Source organism: Danio aesculapii, chromosome 4, assembly GCF_903798145.1.
Source record: "Danio aesculapii chromosome 4, fDanAes4.1, whole genome shotgun sequence".
Classification (NCBI taxonomy): Eukaryota; Metazoa; Chordata; class Actinopteri; order Cypriniformes; family Danionidae; genus Danio; species Danio aesculapii.
Window position 1 is genome coordinate 8,419,593 of NC_079438.1, and position 10,503 is coordinate 8,430,095.

Here is a 10,503-nt window from a genome sequence, read left to right on the forward strand (position 1 = left end):
TGATCAAAAACAACAATGTAAGGGTGTAGAACAGTGTTCCCTGCATTTCCCCAAACATTTTCTCCTCCCTAATCGTTCTAATTCTGTTCAGAGCCGACCATTTGATTGGTAAATTAATAAACTATTTGCAAGGGCACTCAAAAAAAATATATATATATATTTTAGTTGTTCAAACTACTTAATTAAAATGAGCTGAAATAACACAATTCTTGAAATATCATTGGGACATTTTTTTTATGTACAATCCACATAAATTTGAGTTGTGACATGAAAGAATTGTGTGGAACCCTGCAGTTTTACAGTGTATGCAATGTTGTAACAGTGTATGCAATGCAAAGTTGAAGCACATTGTTAGATTTTGCTGTATTTGGCTTAACCTTTCTTGGGTGACTCGCCAATGTATAGATCACTCTAATACATCAAATAAGTAAGCTGACCAAAGTTCTTACGATGAGAAGACTTTATTATAGACAAGGAATAATGCAGTTCCTCTGCAGTGATGTTAAGTCGTCAGTCTTCAAGTAACTTAATCCAAAGTACTGCCTATGAGACACTACTTTGTAACTTTGTAGGTCAATTGGTTCACACCTTTTCAGGTGCAGATACTTGTTTTCATGTGAAACAAGCCACACAATCTATCAACATATAGAGTTATTTTGCATTCTTGTAGCCCAGTAGCAACTCTCACAACCTGATACTGGGCTGTGATTCCTGATCTACACTACAACACAGTTGTCAAAATCTTCACCCCTCTTCAGCTATTGAGTTTACATCTTCAGGTGTTCAAAGGGTTTCATTATCAGTAACTCGATATGTATTCAAGAGTTCACACTTGTTTGGCATGCTGTCCCGAGAGAGAGCCCTAAGCTCACAATTCAATTCAATTCAATTCAATTCACCTTTATTTGTATAGCGCTTTTACAATGTAGATTGTGTCAAAGCAGCTTCACATAAAAGGTCATAGTAAATTGGAAGTGTCAGTTTTCAGTGTTAAAGTTCAGTTCAGTTTAGCTCAGTTTAGTGTGGTTTAAAAGATTATAAGATCCTCGAGCCCTGGGCTCCCTCCCGTAAACAGGGTGAGAGGGGAATTTGAGCTCAGGTAGATCTCGGTGAACTCTCCTGACTTGTTTCTGTTCTAATGACAAATACAGGAATGGCTAAAGAGAGATATATGGCTTACTAAGAGCTCAATGTTGCCAATTTAGAATGTTCAGATTACTTAGGTTGTGTGTTTTTAGGACTTTTTATGAGGAAACATGGAAATCTTGGGAAAACAAAAATAGTTTATAAATAAACTTCACATGAATGAACAGCCAAATTACATGAACAAGCCGCCATTTTGAATATACCCGTGTTTGTGTGGACAAGGACTCATTTTTGAGGACTCTGCTCTCCATTGTGAAGCTTCATGTGAGTGCTGAGGCTTCTTTTACGGTTAAAGCCCTTTCCACACTCACTGCATCTAAAACACTCTCCTGAGTGAGTCCTCATGTGTTGCCTAATGTAGTCTTTGCGTGTGAGACTTTTTCCACACAGATCACATGTGAACACTATGGTTCCATTGTGACCATTCATGTGGTTCATGAGGCTAGCTTTGGTTGTGAAGCTCTTTCCACACTGAGCACATGCAAGCTTCTCTCCGGTGTGAGTTATCATGTGGTGTTTGAATGCACTTTTATATGTGAAACTTTTACCACACTCTGTGCATGTGTAAGGTTTCTCTCCAGTGTGAATCCTCATGTGGATCTCAAGGTCTTGTTTTTTACCAAAACTCTTTCCACACTGTTCGCAGGTGTAAGGTTTCTCCCTAGTGTGAACTCTCATGTGAACATCAAGGTTTGCCTTTTGTTTGAAACTCTTTCTACACTTTTTACAGCTGAAAGGCTTCTCTCCAGTGTGAATTCTCATGTGCATTGCAAAGTTTCCTGAATTATAGAAGCTTTTTCCACACTGTTGGCACGTGTACGGCCTTTCTCCAGTGTGAATTCTCATGTGGGTTTTAAAGCTTTGTTTTTGACTAAAACTCTTTCCACACTGTTCGCAGGTGTAAGGTTTCTCCCTAGTGTGAACTCTCATGTGGACTTTAAAGTTGCTATTTTGCTTAAAACTCTTTCCACACTGAGGGCAAGAGTAAGGCTTTTCTCCAGTATGAATTCTCATGTGCACTGCCAAGTTTCCTGCATGATAGAAGCTTTTTCCACACTGTTGGCATGTTTACGGCCTCTCTCCAGTGTGAATTCTCATGTGGGCTTTAAAGCTTTGTTTTTGACCAAAACTCTTTCCACACTGTTCACAGGTGTAAGGTTTCTCCATAGTATGAACTTTCATGTGAACATCAAGCTTTGTCTTTTGACTGAAACTCTTTCTACACTGTTTACAGCTAAAATTACACCCAGATTTGGATTTCTGAGGTCTTCCGTGTGATGAAGTATTTTTAGTCAGCGTAGGTTTTTCATCAGTCGTTATTTCTTGGGGTTTCTCAAACTGCCGTTTCTCCTCTATTTCATTCTGTTGATGAGTCTCTTCTTTCAGCACCATCAAGTCTAAAAAAAAAAAGTAAACTTTAGTATGAAGGCACAAAGCAACAAGCAAGAAATGGATGTTTTCACCCAAATATTAAAATGATCTTACCATTTACTCTCAGTCATGTGGTTTTAAACATTTCCTTTATTGTGGAACACAGTAGGCCAGTAGCATTTTTTTAAATATCTTCTTTTATGTGCAACAGAATCAAGAAACTCATAAAGGTTTAAAACAATATGCGGGAGAGTAAATGGTGAAGCTATTTTCATTTCTGCCTCAACTATCTCTTTAAAGGGTTTCTATAATGAACTTTTTTTTACAAGATGTAAAATAAGTCTTTGGTGTTCCCAAAATGTTTCTGAGGTTTCAGCTCAAAATCAGATCATATACCTTGCAGAATATTTAACTTTGGGGGTCAGAGGAAAACCAAGCTTTTTTTCTGCCTGTGGCTTTAAATGCAAATGATCAAATGCACTCGCTCTAGATTACTAGTGTTGTGTTCCCTCTTGCTTGGAAGACCCAACTGAGACAAATCCTGCATGTATATAGTAAGTATGCATAATTCACACTTATATTTGTGAGTTTACTTTATTGTATATAATTTATGCAAATGCTTAATGCCACGTTTGCTGTAAACTGAAGTGATGAGGAGACGGCGAGATGACATACTTTGCTACTTGTTTTCATTTATTTGTACTTTTGTCTTTGAGCATGTCCTGAGGCTTAGCTGAAGACCTACATGATGACATTTTATATACCCGACAAGATGCAGAAATGCCGTCTAAAAAGGTGACCTGCTGTTTGTCCAATCAGGAACAGTGACAACATAAATATACAAATAATAATGTTAACCAGGGATTTGTGAATGTGAAACGTCTGTTAATGAACACCCAGGATTATTTGTTAACCCCAGGTATAGCATGAGCAGTGTGGAACATGATGACAGATAACCCAGGGTTTATCTCCTGAAAAACTTAAAACAAAATGTAAAAAAATAAAATAAAAAAAAACTTATAGCGTAGGGACGGTACAGCAGAAAATATTGGAAAACTTTTCTCAAACCGCTATATACCTTAAAAACGGTTATCGTCCCATGCCTAAGAAGCATAACACTGTTTTTAGGATATAAAAATTTATTCCTTAAAAAAAGTCTCAAGCAAAAAGATTCCAATGGCAGCGCCTGCTGGTACGTGAAGAATATGGTCAATACTGACGAACTTTACACTCAAATGTTTGCATATCATCAGCATGCTGTAATCCATTTCTTAAGCAGCAAAAGTCATTTTTAGACTAGTTTGTTGGCCAGTTGTAGTCAGTGCAATGCTAAACGTTATTGTTCCACTATAATTTGTTCATTTTGTCTCACGTCGCCCCACAACATCATCATATAGTTTAGAATACTGTACAATGTTTTAGAATAATTAATTATTGTAGTGTCCATTTCATTCAGCATATTTAATATTGGGGGCATCCACGCCACGGGGCATCCATTTTTAGACCATGTTTTCAAATGGCCCAGATGGAAAAGATTTTTATTTGCCCAATCAAAAAATATAATTTAATTATACATTTATAAATGAATAAAAATATATATATATATTTTAGATATTTCTTAGCAAAAGATTTTAAATTGTGTGTAATAACAAGCAAGCTTTACTTGTATCCATACACTTTTTTCCTGAATAAACTTTCTTTAAAAAAATAATAAAAAATGAACAAATGTTTTAAATGTTTTAAAAATTATAATAAACTAAATCTATGCACAACAATCTGCCCAGGTTGATGTCCTCAGCAGAAAATACATGGAGCACATTTAAACAAATGTTATTGTAAGGAATATAAGTTAAAATGACCTTTTTGAATGAAAAGTTTAAAGTTTTATTAAGATGGATTGTTGGTTATTGTATGGGTTTTGGACAGATTGGGTAGCAAAACATGAACAAAGGAAAATGAAGACTTGTTTAAAAAGATTTAAGACCTACAACACAATATTTCAGTAAATTTAAGACTTTTTAAGGCCTAAAATTTAGATTTTGGAATTTAAGACATTTTAAGACCCTGCGGAAACCCTGTTTAAACACAATAGCCCTGGTAATTAGTTATTATAATAATGATGTACTTCTGACTCAGATACTATCTGTGAGAACTAGTAACAACTTCAAAAAACAACTTTAAACCCATAAAGAAGTTGATAAAAAAGGGAATTGTGATCAACGTGACATATGCAAATGGAAAGTACTAAGCCAACAATATCACTGTAATAGCAGATATAATTTATTGTTTTTATTTATTTTATATAGTGCCAGTGCTTAAGAGCAGGAGAACAAGAAAACAAGAAAAGCAATAACCTTAAGAAGGTAGAGAAAATGGGAGACTAATAATACATAAAAGAATGACAAAAAACATGAGAACAAGTGACGAAAGAAACTCATTCCTGTCTTTCAATGAGTGCTTATGTGCATTTAGGAGAACTAGGCAGCACACTCAGGGCTGCAAGATGGATTTAATTTAGTATTATTATTATTAAAATATATCTGAATGAGGATCAAATGACTGAGTTGGTCTTTGAGAATGAAAATCAACCTGTTAGTTCCTGCAGATCTTCATGTTTGACTCTGAATGTTTCTTCAATCTTCACATCTTCACTCTCCTCTTTAATAAACGCCATCTTTATAACAGTGTGGAGATCAGTCACTTCAGCAGGAGTTTTTCTCTGTGTTTGGACACTTTATCCTGTTTAAAATAAACAAAACAATAAAAATATCCTGTTTAAATAAATAAAACAATGAACAGAAACTAAATAACTTCTCTTCAACACTTGCTTCAACAGTTTCTTTATATGAGAGTAATTAACAAAAATAAATCAGGTAAAGGTTTCATTAAAACACTTATTACACACTTTTTTGTTACTTTATTCAAACAATAGCTCTCGGTTACTGAGAATAAATAAGTACTACGTTGTATAAATGGGTTAAAATAATATTTCCAACAGCAAACTTTAATTAAATTGGTTTATATTTGTAAACGTTTTAAAACAAACCTTTCTCCAGTTGAATCTCAGCGCTGAAACGGCGCCGCCTGATGACGTCACACGCAACGCCAAAATAAAAGTCTTTTGTGTTTAGCTTTTTTTGGCACTTACTGTTGCTGTCATGACTGATTGATACATTACTCCCATGATTTTCATTTTACACTATATCTGCTCTCTTTCTCTCTCTCTCTCTCTCTCACACACACACACACACACACACACACAAACCTTTAATCTAAACATGTTAAGACAATTTTGAGAAACGTTTTAATCCAGTAATGATGACTTGCATGTCTACAACACATTACTTCCTATTAATATCTGAGTCCAAATCTCATCCTCACAATTAAGACCTCTTTTTTCCTATTTCTACAACTTCATAGGCTTATATAGGGTTTCTTTTTTCACATGAATTGTCGTCTGTGTTCCACGTTTCCTGCCATTCTTTAGCAATATCTTCAGTAATAATATTTATTTACCTTTATTTACAGAAGCATTAAAGGGGTAGTTCACATAAAAATTACAATTCTGTCATTTACTCATCCTCTACTTGTTCCAAACCTGTTTGAGTTTCTTCTGTTGAATACTAATGAAGAGAATACAGGAGCTAAGACAGCCACTATATGGTTCAACAGTTCCTACTTTGGCTGCTTTTTTCAACAGTTTCTTGCACACAAAAAAACACTCTCTGATTTCATCTGAAGTGTCTTCATTTGTGTTCTGAAGATGAGCAAAGTTCTCAGGGGATTGAAACAACAGGTAGAGGGACAATCGTTCTCGAGTGTCTAGTGTACACTATAACGCACGGCTCCCACCACTGCTTATATACAGCCACATCGCACTGCTTTTTAAATTTATTTTTTTATTGCAATAACAACAGGCCATTACAACAAATAGAAATACAAAAACTGATAGAAGGCCACGTAGCACTGCTACTCGTGTGATATTACTCATATATTCATTCTTTACAGCATAGTCCCTTTATTAATCAGGGGTCGCCATAGTGGAATGAACCGCCAACGTATCCAGCACATGCTTTACGCAGCGGATGCTCTTCCAGCTGCAACCCATTACTGGGAAACATGCATACACACTCATTCACACGCATCGTATGCATACCGCATGTCTATGGGCTTGGGGGAAACCAGAGCACCTGGAGGAAACTCACACGAACATAGGGAGAACATGCAAACTCCACATAAAAATGCCTACTGACCCAGTTGAGGCTCGAACCAGCAACCTTCTTGCTGAGAGGCAATAGTGCTACCTACTGCACCACTGTGACGCCTCACATATGTGTAATTATTTGAGGTATTAAACTGGTATTGGTGAAAAACTATGCTTACTAATGGTTATGTTATTTTTAAAATATGTGAAAAGGCACCATTCAGATGTAATGATTGTAATGATCTGGGGAATCAAGCATGTATTGTTATAGACACATTTGCTTATTTGTCTTAAGACATGTAAGGCAGGTCCTGTTTATGTAATATGCTTTAGGCTATCAAGTTGGTATTGGCATGAACAGCTATACCTGTTCACAGGTTTCTTATATGTAAAACGGTCCTATTCAGTTAATGGTCTGGCCTATTAGACAGCTATTAACAAAGATAACTGCACATGATGATGAGCATTTATTTAAATGATTATGTGACACATATTTAAAATTCATTGTTGAAAACAAGTTACAGGAGTAAGTGCAGTTGTTGTTTTATGAGAATCCACCACTGTAATTTCACCATAGTGAAAAAGAAGTCTGAGAAATGCTGTAGTTGGTGTAGGTGGAGCAGGTTAATCACATTAAAAGTTCTGCATTGTGTAGATATGAAAGTGATCTCTTGTCATTGAATTACCCTGTATAGACTGCCTATACAGTAATTTTACTTGTGATGTAATTATTTTCTAATTATAAATATATAGCTACGTGATTTAATAGTGGACTCCAGAAAGGTAAAACCAAAGCTTGAAATCACATCACGTGAGTGCATGAGACCAATAAAAGATCAAAACATGAGCTATATGGAGCAATCGCTCGCTTTTAGCAATGTCTAATCATATTGTTTTATCCCGCCCTTTTTTGCAGCGCTGTACAACAGAATTTTGCAAGTACAAACTCTAGTGTGACCACGGCCTAACTTGCTTTCAGATTAACTATGCCCAGCTGCTATATATATATTTGAGCCTGTCAGACTGGGTGCTTTTAGAAGCTGCTGTGCTGTGGAAGTTTCTGATTAAAAGTTGCTTTCTTGATTTCTTTGTGTTGCTTGATTTGTGCCTGTACCAAAACAGATCTTTCTTGTTGTGAGATCTGTCTTGGTAACCTTTAGTGTGTTGTGTTTTTTGCGCATTGATTCGACAGCATTGATTCCTTTGTCTATTAGGCTAGTTTCAATTGGAATTCAGAATGTCACTATGCAGAGTAAGTGCATTTTCCCTCCTTCTCCTTGTTAAAGATAAAGCTATATAATAGAATTAGTTATATTTCAGATAATATAAAGCAATTATTAGCAACAAAAGACCAGTTTCATAATGATTTTAGTGTAAAAGACTTTAATTTGAAGCAAAAAAAGATGCTGGAAAACTGGATCAGATATATGGCACTTTACTTACACCTGATTGCCTCTGCAGCTTGTACATAACATTTCACAGCACCTGGAATGAACACAAATGAGTTTGATGTTACAGTGTTTCTCATCCATTTGTGATTAATGTACAAACAATTATCTACTAAGGCCAAAAGTAGCAAAAAATGGCCAGTATGTGATAGCTTTACTGTGTTAAAAGGAAAAGGTTTTGTCACAGGGTATCTTATATATGCTTTTGTGAATTTTTATGCATATTTGTATGCACAAACACAAGTAATAATTAGAGGGAAAACATCTGTTACATACCAGGTGAATAAGAGGCTTTCCAGAGAGCTGAGCTGCTCACGCATGTTCTGTTCAACTAAAAACACTAAAAGGCACAGAAACAAGTTACATATTGATGGTTAAAATCTATAGACACTTTTGGAAATAAATAATTGACCTGTTAAGAGTGTGTTGACTGTCTTACAGAAACCAGTAATGTGCTGCATGTGCTTTAAGAGAAATAAAAGACTCTAAAGTCACATAAAGAACAAGTTCAGTGATAAATAAATAACTAAAACATTGCTAATAGTTAGCTCGTGTCAATGTATTGACTGAACAAATAAATAAAACCTCACTGTGAAGATTAGAAATGGTTTCTATGAATGATAAATAAATTAAAAACTAAAACCACTGTATAAAAGTATGAGTCTTCTATAACTATTATATAAGTGAATGTAGTTGTGTGTATTGAGACATCGGTGTGTCTTGAGTCTTTAATGCTCATTTGCATCTTTAAACAAAGACTTCAGCCAAGAGACTCTGAGAAGCTTCAACTAAAAACAACACACAACTCTTGTATTACTTTATAACCAGGCTTGGGAAAATACATTGAAATGTGTTTCAAATCAAAAGTACCTCAGCATAAGTGTATCAACATTAACTACAAACTGCAGCAGCCACAACATGAATCACAATAAAATATGTTTAAAATACTACTAAATACTTTTACAGGGGAGCATGAAATGTATTGGCAAAGCTTCCATCAATAGTCCTATACAACAACAGCAAATGAAACAAATAAAGATGGCTAAAGTCAACTTATTTTCTCAATACGTCATCATTTCTATTTTTTAAAAAAGCTGCTAAACTTCCTTTCCCCCACACTATGTGTCTTGAGTCTTCACTGCTCCCCATTGCTCATTTGCATCTTTAAACCAGCATTAATGGGGGCCAATTGAGTCTTATCCAATCACATTGCAGATCCAGTAGCTCGGCAGGGTTGTATCTATATATTCCAGGTTCCTAACAGAATCTTCATTGGCATATTTTGCTGAGTAAAGAGAACAACTTGAGGACAAACTACATTTGTAGATTCCCACATTGGGATTATTACCAACAACAACATACAAAGAAAAGTCTACAGAGACCATTTCTTCACTGAAGACTAAAAAGGTAAGTTGCACATTCTGAATTTACACTCAAATAATATCTGAATGCTAACATTATAATGTATCAAATTTAAATATGTGTGGATGCATTGTTTAATGTTGTATTAAGTTCTTTAGTAATTTGTAAAAGCTTGTTTACTACTATTTAATTTTTGTTTGTTTGTTTATTTGGTTGATAAATATTGTTTTTATCCTGGCAAATAGACTGTAGCCCAAATAAGTTTCAACCTATTCCGTATTTCATGAGAACATGAGCCCCACAAGTCCAGAAAATGAAGCTTTGCAATTCATTGCTTCAGGGACAGATATGGTAATTAAGTGTAAGAGAGATAAAGCCACCCACATAGTGAAGTCTGCACAGAGGGAAAGTTTGTCCATACTAGACATTGAGGACCAGATGCAAGAGCCTAAGCAGCTCTAGAAATAGTGGACACTGATTTAGCAGGGCTTATAGACCCATTGTTCAAAAACGGTCATAAATATTCATTATCCTTCACAGATGACTAGTTTTTCTATACTTTCTGAAAAACAAAAGTGACACAGTGACCGCTACTGAAAAATTCCTGGCTGATGTAGCTCCATATGGAACGGGTTAAGCGTATCAGGTTCGACAATGGTACAGAATTCACAGAGAGAGTGTCAAATACTAAGTAAAAGTAGAATTAGACATGAGACATCAGCACCATATTCTCCACACCAAAATGGCACTGCTGAAGGTAATTGGAGAACATTATTTGAAATGGCTAGATGCTTGATAATAGAGAGTGGGTTACTAAAGACACTGTGGACATATGCAGTTCACTCAGCAGCTATAGTGTTTTAACAACTGCACAAAACAGACACCATACTTCATGTTAACCGGCAGACAGCCCAACATGCAGAAGTGTGGGTTAACATGTTACGCTTACAGAAATGACAAAGCAAAGTTAGG

The 10,503-nt window shown here is 35.5% G+C and overlaps 1 pseudogene; it reads right to left on the reverse strand.

Annotated features, from left to right (window-relative positions):
- Nucleotides 1-1,308: 1,308 nt before the first annotated feature.
- Nucleotides 1,309-5,250, reverse strand: LOC130222232 (gastrula zinc finger protein XlCGF57.1-like; annotated as a pseudogene).
- Between the last annotated feature and the right edge of the window lie 5,253 nt (nt 5,251-10,503).